The sequence below is a fragment of the Coregonus clupeaformis genome, chromosome 10, assembly GCF_020615455.1.
Source record: "Coregonus clupeaformis isolate EN_2021a chromosome 10, ASM2061545v1, whole genome shotgun sequence".
In the NCBI taxonomy this organism is placed as follows: Eukaryota; Metazoa; Chordata; class Actinopteri; order Salmoniformes; family Salmonidae; genus Coregonus; species Coregonus clupeaformis.
Window position 1 is genome coordinate 46503332 of NC_059201.1, and position 15178 is coordinate 46518509.

Below are 15178 nucleotides of genomic sequence, written 5' to 3' on the forward strand. Positions count from 1 at the left end.
TATTTTTTATTTGTGGAGAAGTGCGACGCGTAAATTCCTATACTCATTGAAGCCAATTACAACAATGTTGACTGTCAATGCTCCAAACATATTGAGCAAACACTGGATGTTGTACTCTTACTATCACTCATTCCTGTATGCTATTTAATAAACTGTAGTATCAATCTACAATGGACTAGGACAAGAATATTCTGTGCCCCGAGCTGAATTGGAGTTAACCTACAGAACTTGAGACAAACACATGCAGTATTAAGCCATGGAACGCCTTGATTGGCCAGTGAATGGCCAAGCCCACATCACACCAACAACTCGTTTATTCATCAAAACCAAGCCCCTTCGCGCCACCGCCAGCTTTTGTGCTCTAAATTCCGGCTGTGAAAATTGCAAAAATATTTCTGACACACCGCCGGACCTATAAAGCTATCGCCAGCGCTAAGATTTGCCATTGCTTTAGGTTTGTTAAAATAGAGCCCTCTTTCTCATTCCCCAGAACACCTCACAGAGAGCGGGAGTGTGTCACATGCACAGGAAATAGCACTGGCTATTATCAAAGCCAGATTTACTCACAAATAAACCTTGATGAATCCCAAGTTCACCATACAACAGATTGATCCAACAGCCAGAATGACATAGGCTATTAACCAAAGTTGACAGACAATTTTCAACAAATGTGACTCGTTTCAGGAAACTAGGCGTATGTCGCGGGTCACTACTTCACAGGAGAGCCATTTGAACGTAAACCTTTTTATAAAAATCTAAATGCGATTTTTGGTTGAAATGCCTTCTGGAACATGTGAACTTTCATGTGCCTTAATAACAAACTTGTATGCCATCTGTAAATACGAATAACATTGTTAAATGACAAGCCTAGTTATTTTAACCACAGAAAAAGACAGCAACCTTCCCACTAGCCATGATTGGCTAAGATAATGAGTGGGCTGGACATGCCGAGAGAGGAGTTCGGATTGGTCTGCCATATAGCATGCTTCTGTATATTTGAGCTGGTCAGTGTGTGTAGGTAATCCTGTCTAACACGGCTTTTTAAAAAAATGTATCATGTAATAGAGCTGCATAAGTGTTGCTCTCCACTTTTTGGAGAACCAAGTTTTGAAATCAGTGGAATTAGAGTATGATAGCTAAGGAGATGGAGAAAACACCTGTCTCCGGATTACATCTTCAAACTAAGTGCAACCTTGGCATCCGTGACAGGGAGACGCGTCCATCCATGCACGATGTATACGGGTAAAATAGTCTAGCTAGCTACATTTTCAGATATTACACGTTTCTAATTTTGACAGAAAGTGGTTTCATTTCAAGTTAAAGTGTACTGTTAGCTAGCTAGCTAACATTAGCTGGCTGGCTCGCTAGCTAACTTTACGTGTATGATCTTATTATTCGTATCTCCGAGCCATTTTCTTTGCTAGTTATAGCTTAATGTTAGCTAGCTAACATTGAACCTGGTTGGTTAGCTACCTGCAGATTCATGCAGGGTAGTAACGTCATGAGTTGGGAATATGGTTCATTGTTTAGCTAGCTAGCTAACGTGAGCTGGCTGGCTCGCTAGCTAACGTTACTTGTATGATCTTATTATTCGTATCGCAGAGCCATTTGCTTTGCTAGTTATAGCCTAAAGTTAGCTAGCCAACATTGAACCTGGTTGGTTATCTACCTGCAGATGCATGCAGGGTAGTAACATCATGAGTTGGGATTATGGTTCGTTGTTTAGCTAGCTAGCTAACGTTAGCTCGCTGGCTCGCTATCTAACGTTACATGTATGATCTTATTATTCATATCGCAAAGCCATTTGCTTTGGTAGTTATAGCCTAATGTTAGCTAGCTAACATTGAACCAGGTTGGTTAGCTACCTGCAGATTCATGCAGGGTAGTGACGTCATGAGTTGGAGTTATGGTTCATTGTTCATTGCTTAACAAAAGACTCCACTATGCAAGGGTGCATTCGTAAATTCACTCTGGAGTGCCAGAGAGTGCTCAGAGTGCGCACTGGGTGTTCGTAAATTCAGGGCATTGTCAGAGTGTCTGTTTGTAAATTCAGAAACGCTCTGAATTTACAAATGGACACTCTGAAAATGCTCTGAATTTACGAACACGTACATTCGTCAGTTATTCTGTGCTCTTGCACACTCAGACGAAAGTGCTCTGAAAGCTAGGTAAACAATGAACCATAACTCCAACTCATGACGTTACTACCCTGCATGAATCTGCAGGTAGCTAACCAACCAGAGTGGCACTCCAGAGTGAATTTACAAACGCAAACTTGCATTGGGTTCAGAGCGCAAAATGGACACTCTGGCCGAGGGTTGATCCGAGCATTCTGACCTCACAACAGCAGTCAAGCACCCAAGCTAACTGGCTAAAGTTAGCTAGCTTGCTAGTTACTTCCAGACATAAATGAGAGAACGCCTCACTCTGACCATTTTACTTGCCCTGGCAGAGCTGGTTAGGCTGTATTCATGTTATCCAGAGTGTTGGTGACTGTAACTGTGCTGCTGGCAACAATTTAATGATGCTTTTTTGCCGGCCATATTCAACGAGTGTCTCAGAGCCATTTGCTTTGCTAGTTATAGCCTAATGTTAGCTAGCTAACATTGAAGCTGGTTGGTTAGCTACCTGCAGATTCATGCAGGGTAGTAACGTCATGAGTTGGGATTATGGTTCATTGTTTACCTAGCTTTCAGAGCACTGTCGTCTGAGTGTGCAAGAGCACAGAATAACTGACGAATTTACGAACGCTCAACACCCGTTGAATATGGCCGGTGTCAATAAACGTTGGCAAAAAAGCGTAAATTGTTGCCAGCAGCACAGTTGCAGTTACCAACGCTCTGGATAACATAAAAACAGCCTAACCAGCTCATTTGTGTCTGGAAGTAGCTAGCAAGCTAGCCAACATTAGCCAGTTAGCTTGGGTGCTTGACTGCTGTTGTTAGTACAGAACACTCGGATCAACCCTTAAGGAGATGGGTGGGGCTAAAGCTTAAGAGGGTGTGAATTATGTTGAATGGGTGTAGACAAAGAAGAGCTCTCTTGTAGGTACCAAAACATTCAAAGGCCATTTTCTCAAAAGTGAGGTTACAAGTTTATCAACTTTCAAAGTATAATTACTTTCCCACTGTTCCTCAAATGCAATGTATGATATACAATTGTGTAGCGCTGTGTCTCTGCTTTTATCCAATGTAAAAAAACACAGTTTCAAATGTTGCTACATAAGACCAAATGAAGGCGGTTGGTCACAAATGTAAATACCAATGTAGCCAATGTACACAAGCGATAGCCTCCGATGGCGGCATACTTCAATTTCATCCGACATAATGCTCAACTCAGCTCAGCCATAGACCAATGTAGCATTCACAGTTACAACTGATAGGTGGCACTAAAATACCAATATGGTCACTTTCCATACAAATAATTTGCAACGTAAACTCCATAGCCTTTCACAATGGATTTACAATTCTTTCAAAGAGGGTGTGCACAAACACAAAATAATATAATTATGTGAAATATTATTACACACACATATATAATAAGGATCTAACAACACTTCCATATCAACAGTTGAAATGACTGAAAAATGTGTTTAAAACATCAAAGAAATCTCTCATCAATACAAAATTCTAGCTTGATAAATCAAATGCATTCAAAGGGATGTTGTCTATGCTCATGATTCAACAGCATCCCCAAGGCCCATTATTACGTCAACAAAGCAAAAGTAAATGTCCAAGATGGGTAAAAAGTATTAATTGGTAATGAAAAAGTGGACAGTCCAGTACTCACTTGTTTGCCTGCCCGACAGCTAGCAGTGAGGGAGATGGTGTCATGGTGGTTGCCTGTCATGTCATGTCTTGTAGCTAGAGCTCCTGTATGCTGCCTCTGTCTGGTCTTAACTTTCATTATAGTTGACGTTCCACTCTTCCACTCTGACATTTCAAGTGGCACGTTACATTATTGTTTAAGGTGCGATAGAATCCATTAATGTAGTAACAGGGTGTTTTTGCTAGCTAGCTGTTCAGTTAAAGGGGGGATGTGAGCGTCAAATTATGTAGACAAAACCAAATGTGCAGGGGGCAATACCCACACAACATGTTTAGGCAATATGCATGCACGAAATATGAAATTGGTTCTATTTAAGCTACTTCAAGCTAGGCAAAGCAGCAACGCCTACGCTGACCCTGTCCATTAACATTGACTGGAGTCAGGAAAGGCTGTGTGCGTCAAAGATTGTAATGGCTTTGAATGGATGGAAAGAAAGGCATGAATACCCTGCTGCCTTTCCTGAGGTTTTTATGCAGTTTTAGCACATTTTGAGATTTTGAGCATAAAAAACACTAGAAGCATTGAGAAAAAACATTAGATATCAAAAAATAATGACCTTTTTCATATAATTCTTGTTTAGTTTAGTTTTTCATAACATATTTTTTTATTAGATTATCACAGAGTAAGCACTGCCTACCCTGCCTACCCTGCCTACCCTGACTGCATGTCACTGATGTGTAAGAGGTGTCAAGTGTCTTGGCCGAGCTAGAACAGTGCTGTATTTAATACTGTAGAAAAATGTGTCTGTGTGTTGGGCATAGTGTTGGAGAAAGTGATGTGTGGATCAACATTTAAATATTTTAGATTCACTGTTGAAAACAGATATGGCCATCTCGGGAGGAGGTAGCAACTAGCTACTGTAACTAACAATCACTTCCCAACTCAGATGGAGTTACAGTGGGGAAAACAAGTATTTAGTCAGCCACCAATTGTGCAAGTTCTCCCACTTAAAAAGATGAGAGAGGCCTGTAATTTTCATCATAGGTACACGTCAACTATGACAGACAAAATGAGAAAAATTATCCAGAAAATCACATTGTAGGATTTTTAATGAATTTATTTGCAAATTATGGTGGAAAATAGGTATTTGGTCAATAGCAAAAGTTTCTCAATACTTTGTTATATACCCTTTGTTGGCAATGACACAGGTCAAACGTTTTCTGTAAGTCTTCACAAGGTTTTCACACACTGTTGCTGGTATTTTGGCCCATTCCTCCATGCAGATCTCCTCTAGAGCAGTGATGTTTTGGGGCTGTCGCTGGGCAACACAGACTTTCAACTCCCTCCAAAGATTTTCTAAGGGGTTGAGATCTGGAGACTGGCTAGGCCACTCCAGGACCTTGAAATGCTTCTTACGAAGCCACTCCTTCGTTGCCCGGGCGGTGTGTTTGGGATCATTGTCATGCTGAAAGACCCAACCACGTTTCATCTTCAATGCCCTTGCTGATGGAAGGAGGTTTTCACTCAAAATCTCACGATACATGGCCCCATTCATTCTTTCCTTTACACGGATCAGTCGTCCTGGTCCCTTTGCAGAAAAAACAGCCCCAAAGCATGATGTTTCCACCCCCATGCTTCACAGTAGGTTTGGTGTTCTTTGGATGCAACTCAGCATTCTTTGTCCTCCAAACACGACGAGTTGAGTTTTTACCAAAAGGTTATATTTTGGTTTCATCTGACCATATGACATTCTCCCAATCCTCTTCTGGATCATCCAAATGCACTCTAGCAAACTTCAGACGGGCCTGGACCTGTACTGGCTTAAGCAGGGGGACACGTCTGGCACTGCAGGATTTGAGTCCCTGGCGGCGTAGTGTGTTACTGATGGTAGGCTTTGTTACTTTGGTCCCAGCTCTCTGCAGGTCATTCACTAGGTCCCCCCCGTGTGGTTCTGGGATTTTTGCTCACCGTTCTTGTGATCATTTTGACCCCACGGGGTGAGATCTTGCGTGGAGCCCCAGATCGAGGGAGATTATCAGTGGTCTTGTATGTCTTCCATTTCCTAATAATTGCTCCCACAGTTGATTTCTTCAAACCAAGCTGCTTACCTATTGCAGATTCAGTCTTCCCAGCCTGGTGCAGGTCTACAATTTTGTTTCTGGTGTCCTTTGACAGCTCTTTGGTCTTGGCCATAGTGGAGTTTGGAGTGTGACTGTTTGAGGTTGTGGACAGGTGTCTTTTATACTGATAACAAGTTCAAACAGGTGCCATTAATTTATTTTTATTTTTATTTCACCTTTATTTAACCAGGTAAGCCAGTTGAGAACGAGTTCTCATTTACAACTGCGACCTGGCCATTAATACAGGTAACGAGTGGAGGACAGAGGAGACTCTTAAAGAAGAAGTTACAGGTCTGTGAGAGCCAGAAATCTTGCTTGTTTGTAGGTGACCAAATACTTATTTTCCACCATAATTTGCAAATAAATTCATAAAAAATCCTACAATGTGATTTTCTGGATTTTTGTTCTCATTTTGTCTGTCATAGTTGACGTGTACCTATGATGAAAATTACAGGCCTCTCTCATCTTTTTAAGTGGGAGAACTTGCACAATTGGTGGCTGACTAAATACTTTTTTCCCCCACTGTATATCAGGCAGTAGGCAGTTTTCCATCTGCAGCGACAGAGCCCAGTGTTCTATAGGGCCTCTCAGCTCTAACAGACACACATGAGAGCTGCAGCTTTGAGATACAGTAAATGAGGTCTGATTGAAATGAGCTGATGCTAAGTGCTTTGTTATGGCTATCAGAAGCCCAGGCTGGCTGGGTTAGAAGAAGAGATGCTTCAGAAGAACAGCTCATGCCTCAGCAAGGAGGAAGAAAGGCAGGCAGGCAGAGATTTAAACATCAGTGTTCAGGGTGGACGACTAACAGGCTCAGGGAAGAAAGGGGGAATGTACTGAAGGACATCAGAAGGAGGGAAAGAGAGAGTGAGATAGAGCGGAAAAATACGAGTCCTCAAAAATGATCTGCAAACGAATAGCTGCACACAATGTTTTGGATGGCTGATTGATTAGCAGGCACTCGAAATACAAATCTGGCCTGCAATTGTCAGTCATCCAAAACCTCCACAAACTTGAATGACCATAGATCATATTCACAATGCATGATTGTTTCAGGGACATTTCTTCTCATCTAGGGAAATCTTACTTTACATTTTCATAGTTCTGGTGCCAAGGCCCCTAAACCCCAACTCAGCACAATGTCCTTTAGAAATAAGTACAACATCTTATTTCTGCCCAATAACTCAAAAAGCATTAGCTGTATCCATTATTCAAAAGGCTTTCCTTGGTTTGTGGGAAAACCCCAGTTGGATTCAGTGAGACAAAAGCTGTGTCAAATGAAATGAGAAATATAATTTCTAAAGGTTACTCGCTCCCCAAAAAAGCTTTTAGAGTTGCAGCCTAACTTTGGTGATGTAGCAGAGGCCCTCTCTGAACCTATCTGAAACAGTTAAAGTTTAATGAGGCTGTGTGTCTAGTCTACTGCCATTAGCCTTCCCTTAACAGGTAAGCTGACTGAGAACACATTGAGAACACAGCAATGATCTGGGGAAGAGTTACAGGGGAGGAGAGGAGAGCAAAGGAGAGGAGAGCTGGGCTAGCTGGGCATTATTATGTTAATGTATCAGTATGAGCTGCCAGGTGTGGAACTGAGCCAACCAGTACACTGGGGTTTCCTACACCCACTCCTGTGACAGGTTTTAAATGACTATTGAGTCGGGACCTTGGTTCAACGTCTAATCTAATGCCTGTGTGAACAAATAGCTTTGGTAAAAAAATTGACAGACCTAGGATCAGCTTACCCTCACCCAATCTTCACCTTCATCTTCATCTTCACCTTCAAACACAAAATGAACCTTAGATCAGCATCTAGGGGCAACCTCCTCCTACTATGTGTATGCAGTATGCTGCCTGTGTGGATGTGAACTGCTGCCTGGTGCAGTGTGGGTGGCTATATACAGTATATATATATATATATATATATATATATATATATATATATATATATATATATATATATATATACAGTGGGGAGAACAAGTATTTGATACACTGCCGATTTTGCAGGTTTTCCTACTTACAAAGCATGTAGAGGTCTGTAATTTTAATCATAGGTAAACTTCAACTGTGAGAGACGGAATCTAAAACAAAATACAGAAAATCACATTGTATGATTTTTAAATAATTAATTTGCATTTTATTGCATGACATAAGTATTTGACACATCAGAAAAGCAGAACTTAATATTTGGTACACAAACCTTTGTTTGCAATTACAGAGATCATACGTTTCCTGTAGGTCTTGACCAGGTTTGCACACACTGCAGCAGGGATTTTGGCCCACTCCTCCATACAGACCTTCTCCAGATCCTTCAGGTTTCGGGGCTGTCGCTGGGCAATTCGGACTTTCAGCTCCCTCCAAAGATTTTCTATTGGGTTCAGGTCTGGAGACTGGCTAGGCCACTCCAGGACCTTGAGATGCTTCTTACGGAGCCACTCCTTAGTTGCCCTGGCTGTGTGTTTGGGGTCGTTGTCATGCTGGAAGACCCAGCCACGACCCATCTTCAATGCTCTTACTGAGGGAAGGAGGTTGTTGGCCAAGATCTCGCGATACATGGCCCCATCCATCCTCCCCTCAATACGGTGCAGTCGTCCTGTCCCCTTAGCAGAAAAGCATCCCCAAAGAATGATGTTTCCACCTCCATGCTTCACGGTTGGGATGGTGTTCTTGGGGTTGTACTCATCCTTCTTCTTCCTCCAAGTGGAGTTTAGACCAAAAGCTCTATTTTTGTCTCATCAGACCACATGACCTTCTCTCATTCCTCCTCTGGATCATCCAGATGGTCATTGGCAAACTTCAGGCGGGCCTGGACATGCGCTGGCTTGAGCAGGGGGACCTTGCGTGCGCTGCAGGATTTTAATCCATGACGGCGTAGTGTGTTACTAATGGTTTTCTTTGAGACTGTGGTCCCAGCTCTCTTCAGGTCATTGACCAGGTCCTGCTGTGTAGTTCTGGGCTGATCCCTCACCTTCCTCATGATCATTGATGCCCCACGAGGTGAGATCTTGCATAGAGCCCCAGACCGAGGGTGATTGACCGTCATCTTGAACTTCTTCCATTTTCTAATAATTGTGCCAACAGTTGTTGCCTTCTCACCAAGCTGCTTGCCTATTGTCCTGTAGCCCATCCCAGCCTTGTGCAGGTCTACAATTGTATCCCTGATGTCCTTACACAGCTCTCTGGTCTTGGCCATTGTGGAGAGGTTGGAGTCTGTTTGATTGAGTGTGTGGACAGGTGTCTTTTATACAGGTAACGAGTTCAAACAGGTGCAGTTAATACAGGTAATGAGTGGAGAACAGGAGGGCTTAAAGAAAAACTAACAGGTCTGTGAGAGCCGGAATTCTTACTGGTTGGTAGGTGATCAAATACTTATGTCATGCAATAAAATGCAAATTAATTACTTAAAAATCATACAATGTTATTTTCTGGATTTTTGTTTTAGATTCCGTCTCTCACAGTTGAAGTGTACCTATGATAAAAAAATTACAGACCTCTACATGCTTTGTAAGTAGGAAAACCTGCAAAATTGGCAGTGTATCAAATACTTGTTCTCCCCACTGTATATATATATATAAATGATTCAAGGTCAGCCAGCACTGGCTCTGAGTGAGACAGTGGTGGACCATTAAGGTTGTGAGATGGCATTGACTGTACCAACGTAACTATATCTCCATGAAAGTGTCACAGTAATAAGGCCCTCGCATTATTTATGCTAGTGTTGTGTGGATGCACCGGTGACTGATATTTGCTCTCTCTACAGTATCTCTGTTAGTGTGTCGTCCTCTCTCCCACTCTCCTTGAGTCTCTCTCTCTCTCTCTGTAGGCCTATGCCTTGCTCTTTCTAAGTCTGTCTCTCACTGTCTTTCTCTCTTTCCCCAAACCTCATGTTCTTCTCCTTGTAAACCCCCAGTGTTCTGTCCTGCCGTGATTCGGTGTTAGCTTGCTAGCGCTGCCCTGACATTACCAATGTAGTAGTTAGCTGTGCTGCCCTAACATTATCAGTGTAATAGCTGGCTAGCTGTGCGGGGCACCAGCATTAGCAGTCTGCATCGTGTTCTCCTGTAGCGCTTCACTGACTTTTAATTTGCACTTCTGCTGCTGCTGGGCTTCTATCTGCTGCCCTGACAGTCCCAGTACTCCCACACCCCTCCAGCCAACCAGCCCGCACTCAGACAGACACACACATTTAAATACACGTGCATGCACACACTTGTGAAGCAGATCACACAAACACACACATTTATGGTGCACATACATGGCTCTCCCTTGCACACATTTCAAACCCATTTTAACAATTGTGGCTGCAGACACACACACACACACACACACACAGCTCTCTGTCTCCCACTCAGTTATCCATTTGCAGAGTGCTTTAGGAAGCTAATTCACAGGGACGTGTGTGAACTCCCCAGCAGTGTGGGACCAGATCAGAGCTCAGTTAGACTGGGGGTCACATCTAATCACCCAGGGTCATAACACTCAGCTCTCATCTACTGCACTGAGCTAGAGAGAACAAGTGTAACAGTCTCAACAGTCTCGCCCCTCCAACTATTAGTCACGCACGTTATCACACTGACCACAATAGTTTCATGAAAAAGGAGTGTGTGTGGTGTGTGTGTGTGTGTGTGTGTGTGTGCATGCGTGTGCATCAGACCCATTGAACTCATTCGTCTCTGCAGGAAAGATAAGATGACCGGGAGGGATGGCGTGTAGTCAGGATAGAACATTCTCACCAAACCACTGTCCTGTGCTGGGGGTTGGGAGTTCAGAGGAGGAATTTACAAGTGACACCACAGCAGAGAAAGAAAGAGAGAGCGAGAGCGATAGACAGACAGAGCTAGAGACAGAGACAGGGAGAGTTTTTGCTACTGAACAAATGTACTGTATGTTTTCATTGGACAAGAAGTAACTCCTCTGTTTGATAACACGTTCTCCCGTTCCATGCCTTCTGAACACGACCCAGCCAAACATAACGACGTCATCACTCTAGAGACAGAGACTAGAAGGTCAGGGCATTCAACTCTTACCCTATGAGGTCCGGAGACTGCTGGTTTTCTCTTCTACCTGATAATGAATTACACCCAGCTGGTGTTCCAGGTCTAAATCAGTCCCTGATTCGAGGGGAACAATGAAAAAACGCAGTGGAATTGGCTTCGGTGTGCAGAGTTGAGTTTGAGGGGTCTAGAGGGACTGAGTGACTGATATCTCGTTCCATCGCAGATAGAGCTTATCAAAGAGGAGCTTTGGAGCATCGAAATGAAGAAGGATGCAGATCACCTGAGATCTTCCATAACCAATCAGGGCACGCCCAGAACCTTCAAAACATTGCATTAGTTGGTCTAGTCCACCATTTCCAGGAGAGTTACAACAGTCATTGTATAATTCAGACCCTAAAGGGGACCATTATACCATGCAGCCAAACAGTTTGTCTGGTATCAGAGGATACTGTGGAAGTACTACTGTAGCCTAATAGTTCTATATCTGAGAGCGTTCCATACAGAGCAATGGATTCCACCAACATTCTACCTGCTCTATTTGCCAGTCTGAGACAAAGCATTCCACTCGCTTCCATTGATTGTTGATTTAAGATTCTGAGATGTTCTGACAGCTCCATGAGTCACTGGTTGGTGCCATGAGTCACTGAGTAAAACATGCACACATATGTGCATGTGCAGACACACACGCAAGCACGTGTACACGCATACACACACACACACACACATATACACACAAGCACACTCTGAGGGAGGCTTGACCCCTGTGGTCTGCCCCTCGTTATAGGGAGCAGAAGGATTCTTTGAGCTGGGGGTGGGTTACCGAGACACAGAGACAGGCAACAGGGGAAAGACAGACACTCCAGCCTAAGGAATATCCAGGGAGGGCTAATCTTGTCAAGTTTAAAACGAGAGGAACCCCAGTGTATCATCAGCAACATGAGAAGAAAGTGAATGTGCACAGCGGCTGGCCACACAGTGTGGGCCTCTCCCAGGCCTCACCCTGATCGTTTTTCAGGTGGTGGTGATACAACATACGGTGACCTTGCTGGCTTTCACATGGGAGGAGGACCCTGCTGCTACAGCAACACAGAGAAAATGACTAGAGAGCTCCTCAAGGCTGAATATATTCACTCTGTAGCTAACATCTCAACTGGAGGATTACCAGCACTTTCTCTTTCTCCACAATGCAACTATTTCACAGGTGTACAATGCCTAGATTATGGTTATTCTGAGTGATAGACCCATCTCTACCATCTCTATTCCTCGCCTCTCAGCCTTCCAAGTAAGAAGGCTATTATCACACCAATGCAAGTGTGGATGCTTGACAGTTTCTGCATTCAACAATGCTAGTGTTTTTTTTAAATATATATATTTTAAATATAATTTATTTTTACTCATTTAGCAGACACTCTTATCCAGAGCAACTTACAGTTAGTGAGTGCATACATTATTATTATTTTATTTTTTTCATACTGGCCCCCGTGGGAGTCGAACCCACAACCCGGGCGTTGTAAGCGCCATGCTCTACCAACTGAGCTACACTGGACTACATTTAAAAAAACATTTTTAGTCATTTAGCAGACGCTCTTATCCAGAGCGACTTACAGTTAGTGAGTACCTACATTTTTCATACTGTGTTGCCTTGCCAAGTAGACCAAAGCAAAAACATCCACCTTCACCCTCCATTCTCAACTTGTGTGTTTCTATTTAATCAATTCACAGTACTATGAATTTGATAAAAACTTACTTTAGAGGTGTTCTGTTGATAGTATGGAGACGCATTGACTTTTTCTATGACTGTGCTGTCGCGCCAGATAAACAGAAAGCTGAATAGGCTATTATATAGAAAGGGTAATATTAACATACAACATGAACTGTCTGGAGTGGTGCTTTAGCATCTGGGAGAAAGTCAGCGAGATATGCTTTTCTTCTGAATTCTCTATGTTCTTCGCCATGATATTAGCCATTTGATATGTATCAATAAATTGCAAGTGCCCTTTCCTACTCTTGCTCAGCAGACCTTTAAAGGTAAACATCACTGTCAGAAGGCAATTTATGCTTGAGTGCGTTCGTATTAATGTGTGTGTGTGTGTGTGTGTGTGTGTGTGTGTGTGTGTGTGTATGCACGCACGAGACGGTGTGCGCGCTATACCTGCCCGCCAGCACACAGCGCCAGCCCTGCGCACCTGCCCAAGAAACGTGCTCATCAGCGGCGAATGATGATGGTTGGGCTGACGGTATATCGCCCCAGGCGCATCCGTGGGGTTTCTCTACCCCTGTACCACTAAGATGGGTTGTCTATCACTTTAGGTGCAACAGACCCGAAACACAACCTACCGTTTTACTGTTCACCAATCAGGGGGCTGTCAATGGAGCATGAACCATCCCACTGGGCACACACTGGTTGAATTAAATTACCTTGAACCAACGTGGAATATACATTGAATTGACGTCTGTGCCCAGTGGGATGCCCCTGTTTGATCCTGCAAACTACGGGAATAATCCATAAGGTGTCCCAAAACGAGATGAAACAGAATCCGTCTCAAAAGGGGGTTTACTCTACAATCATGCTAAATTGTGTATAAGTGCGTATCTCTATCCCATGCACAGTTGCGTCTAATGAGATGAAAACGGAAAATGGGAACCCTTTCATAACAGTCAAACCCAAACAACTGCTCAAGCGGCATCATGCCTTTTGAAACCCTTTAATGATAGGTAAAGACAACCTTTAAACTGCACAAATCTTTACAGGTCAGAAAACACAAATATTATCTGATAGTGCGACAGGGAAATATAAATGCGCCTTTACCTACCTCAATTAGCGGAGGAGAGCGGGTGTTTTTCTTTCTGTCTCTGGCGGAGAGATGCTGAGATATGTGTTGACTCCCGGCAGAAGGGATGCGTAGACAGCTGATCATGCGCAAGAGACACACTGATGCTGCCCGTTCAGAACGCCCTGTAATAAAGGAGACCACACAGAAAATAGAAGCGTCTCTAGCCTCATCTGACAGATCTTTGTTGCCCCTCCCTCCCTCCCTCCCCCCCTCCCCCTCTCTCTCTCCGTTTGTCGTTGCTCACTTGCTGTTTCCTGTCCGTCCGTCCCCCCTTCTGCGCTAAGCTATTTAGTCAAGCTGCAGCCCCTGTCCTATCAGAATGCTCTGTCTCTCTCTCGCTCTCGCTCGAAAAGCAGCCCGCTTTTCTTTCTTTCGCTGCGTGTACCCCCTGCCCACTTTCCTCCTCCTCCTCTCTCACCTTCTGTTCTCTTCTCCTCCTTTAAAATGAAATGAAGAAAAACTAAACAGCAGCAGCCGGTGCATCTCCCTTGCTTTTGTTGCCTACCTCTCCTACACAGCCAACCTGGACTCAGAGGTAGACATAACATAGACCATCTAAATCTGTATCCCTCCATTTAGTATGATATTTTATATTTCATATGGTAAGTATTAATTTGTGGATATCCATCATCCATTTTGTATGATATGTTAAGAATTGTATTATATGTTACTGTCAAAGTCGCGTCAATTCAAATCTGGTATTAGGAACAAAAGAGGTCAACACGACTTCTAAGATATACTAGTTATTTTAATTAATGCAAAAACCTTCAATGGTAAATATGATGTTTCGTATATACGGGCTCTCTGAGATACCTCGCAGGGCACCCCAGAGAACTAAATCCATTGTTTCAGATTGTTGCTCAAATACTCTGACAGAGAGAATTTCCCACCTCTCTGCTGACCAATTAGAGTAGAGACTTGAGCGTGGTTTAGACTTACTCAGTCAATCCGTTGATGCACTCCTGTTGCCAGGCATAAGTCCATATCATAACAACCTGTCATAGTGAGAAGAGCCAGCTCCCTTAGACACCATTCCTACGTCCAAGGAAGGTTCACAGATCACAAAGAACCAGTATATTCCAGCATCTGGAGACACAAATCCCTATCTCCCTTTACCCCCTAAAACAGCTCTTCACATCAATCACAGCCCGCCAGGTGTCACAACCTACATTAGCCCAGTCAAGAATGCATTCTTTCTAAATTAGTCATCCCATCAATCCAATTATTAGAAAATAGAACCCAACATTACGAATTGCAATTTGTACAATATGTTACGAATTTGCAATACATAAGATATGTTACGAATTCCAATTTGTTGTGGCTAATGTTAGCTAGGTGGCTAATGTTAGCTAGGCTAGGGGTTCAGCGCTAAGCAATTTAGTCAAGATGCAGCCCCTGTTAGGGTTAGGGGTTAAGGTTAGGGTTAGGGTTAGGAGTTAGGTTAAAGGGGAAGGGTTAG

The 15178-nt window shown here is 43.3% G+C and overlaps 1 protein-coding gene across 1 annotated transcript in view; it reads right to left on the reverse strand.

Moving 5' to 3' along the window:
* The window catches only part of LOC121575397 (contactin-2-like), a 94307-nt gene extending 80461 nt beyond the window's left edge, over nucleotides 1-13846 (reverse strand). The window contains exon 1 of the mRNA XM_041888466.2: nucleotides 13699-13846. The gene's annotated coding sequence lies outside the window, so the exon portion shown is untranslated. The remainder of the gene's footprint in view (nucleotides 1-13698) is intronic.
* Nucleotides 13847-15178: the final 1332 nt, after the last annotated feature.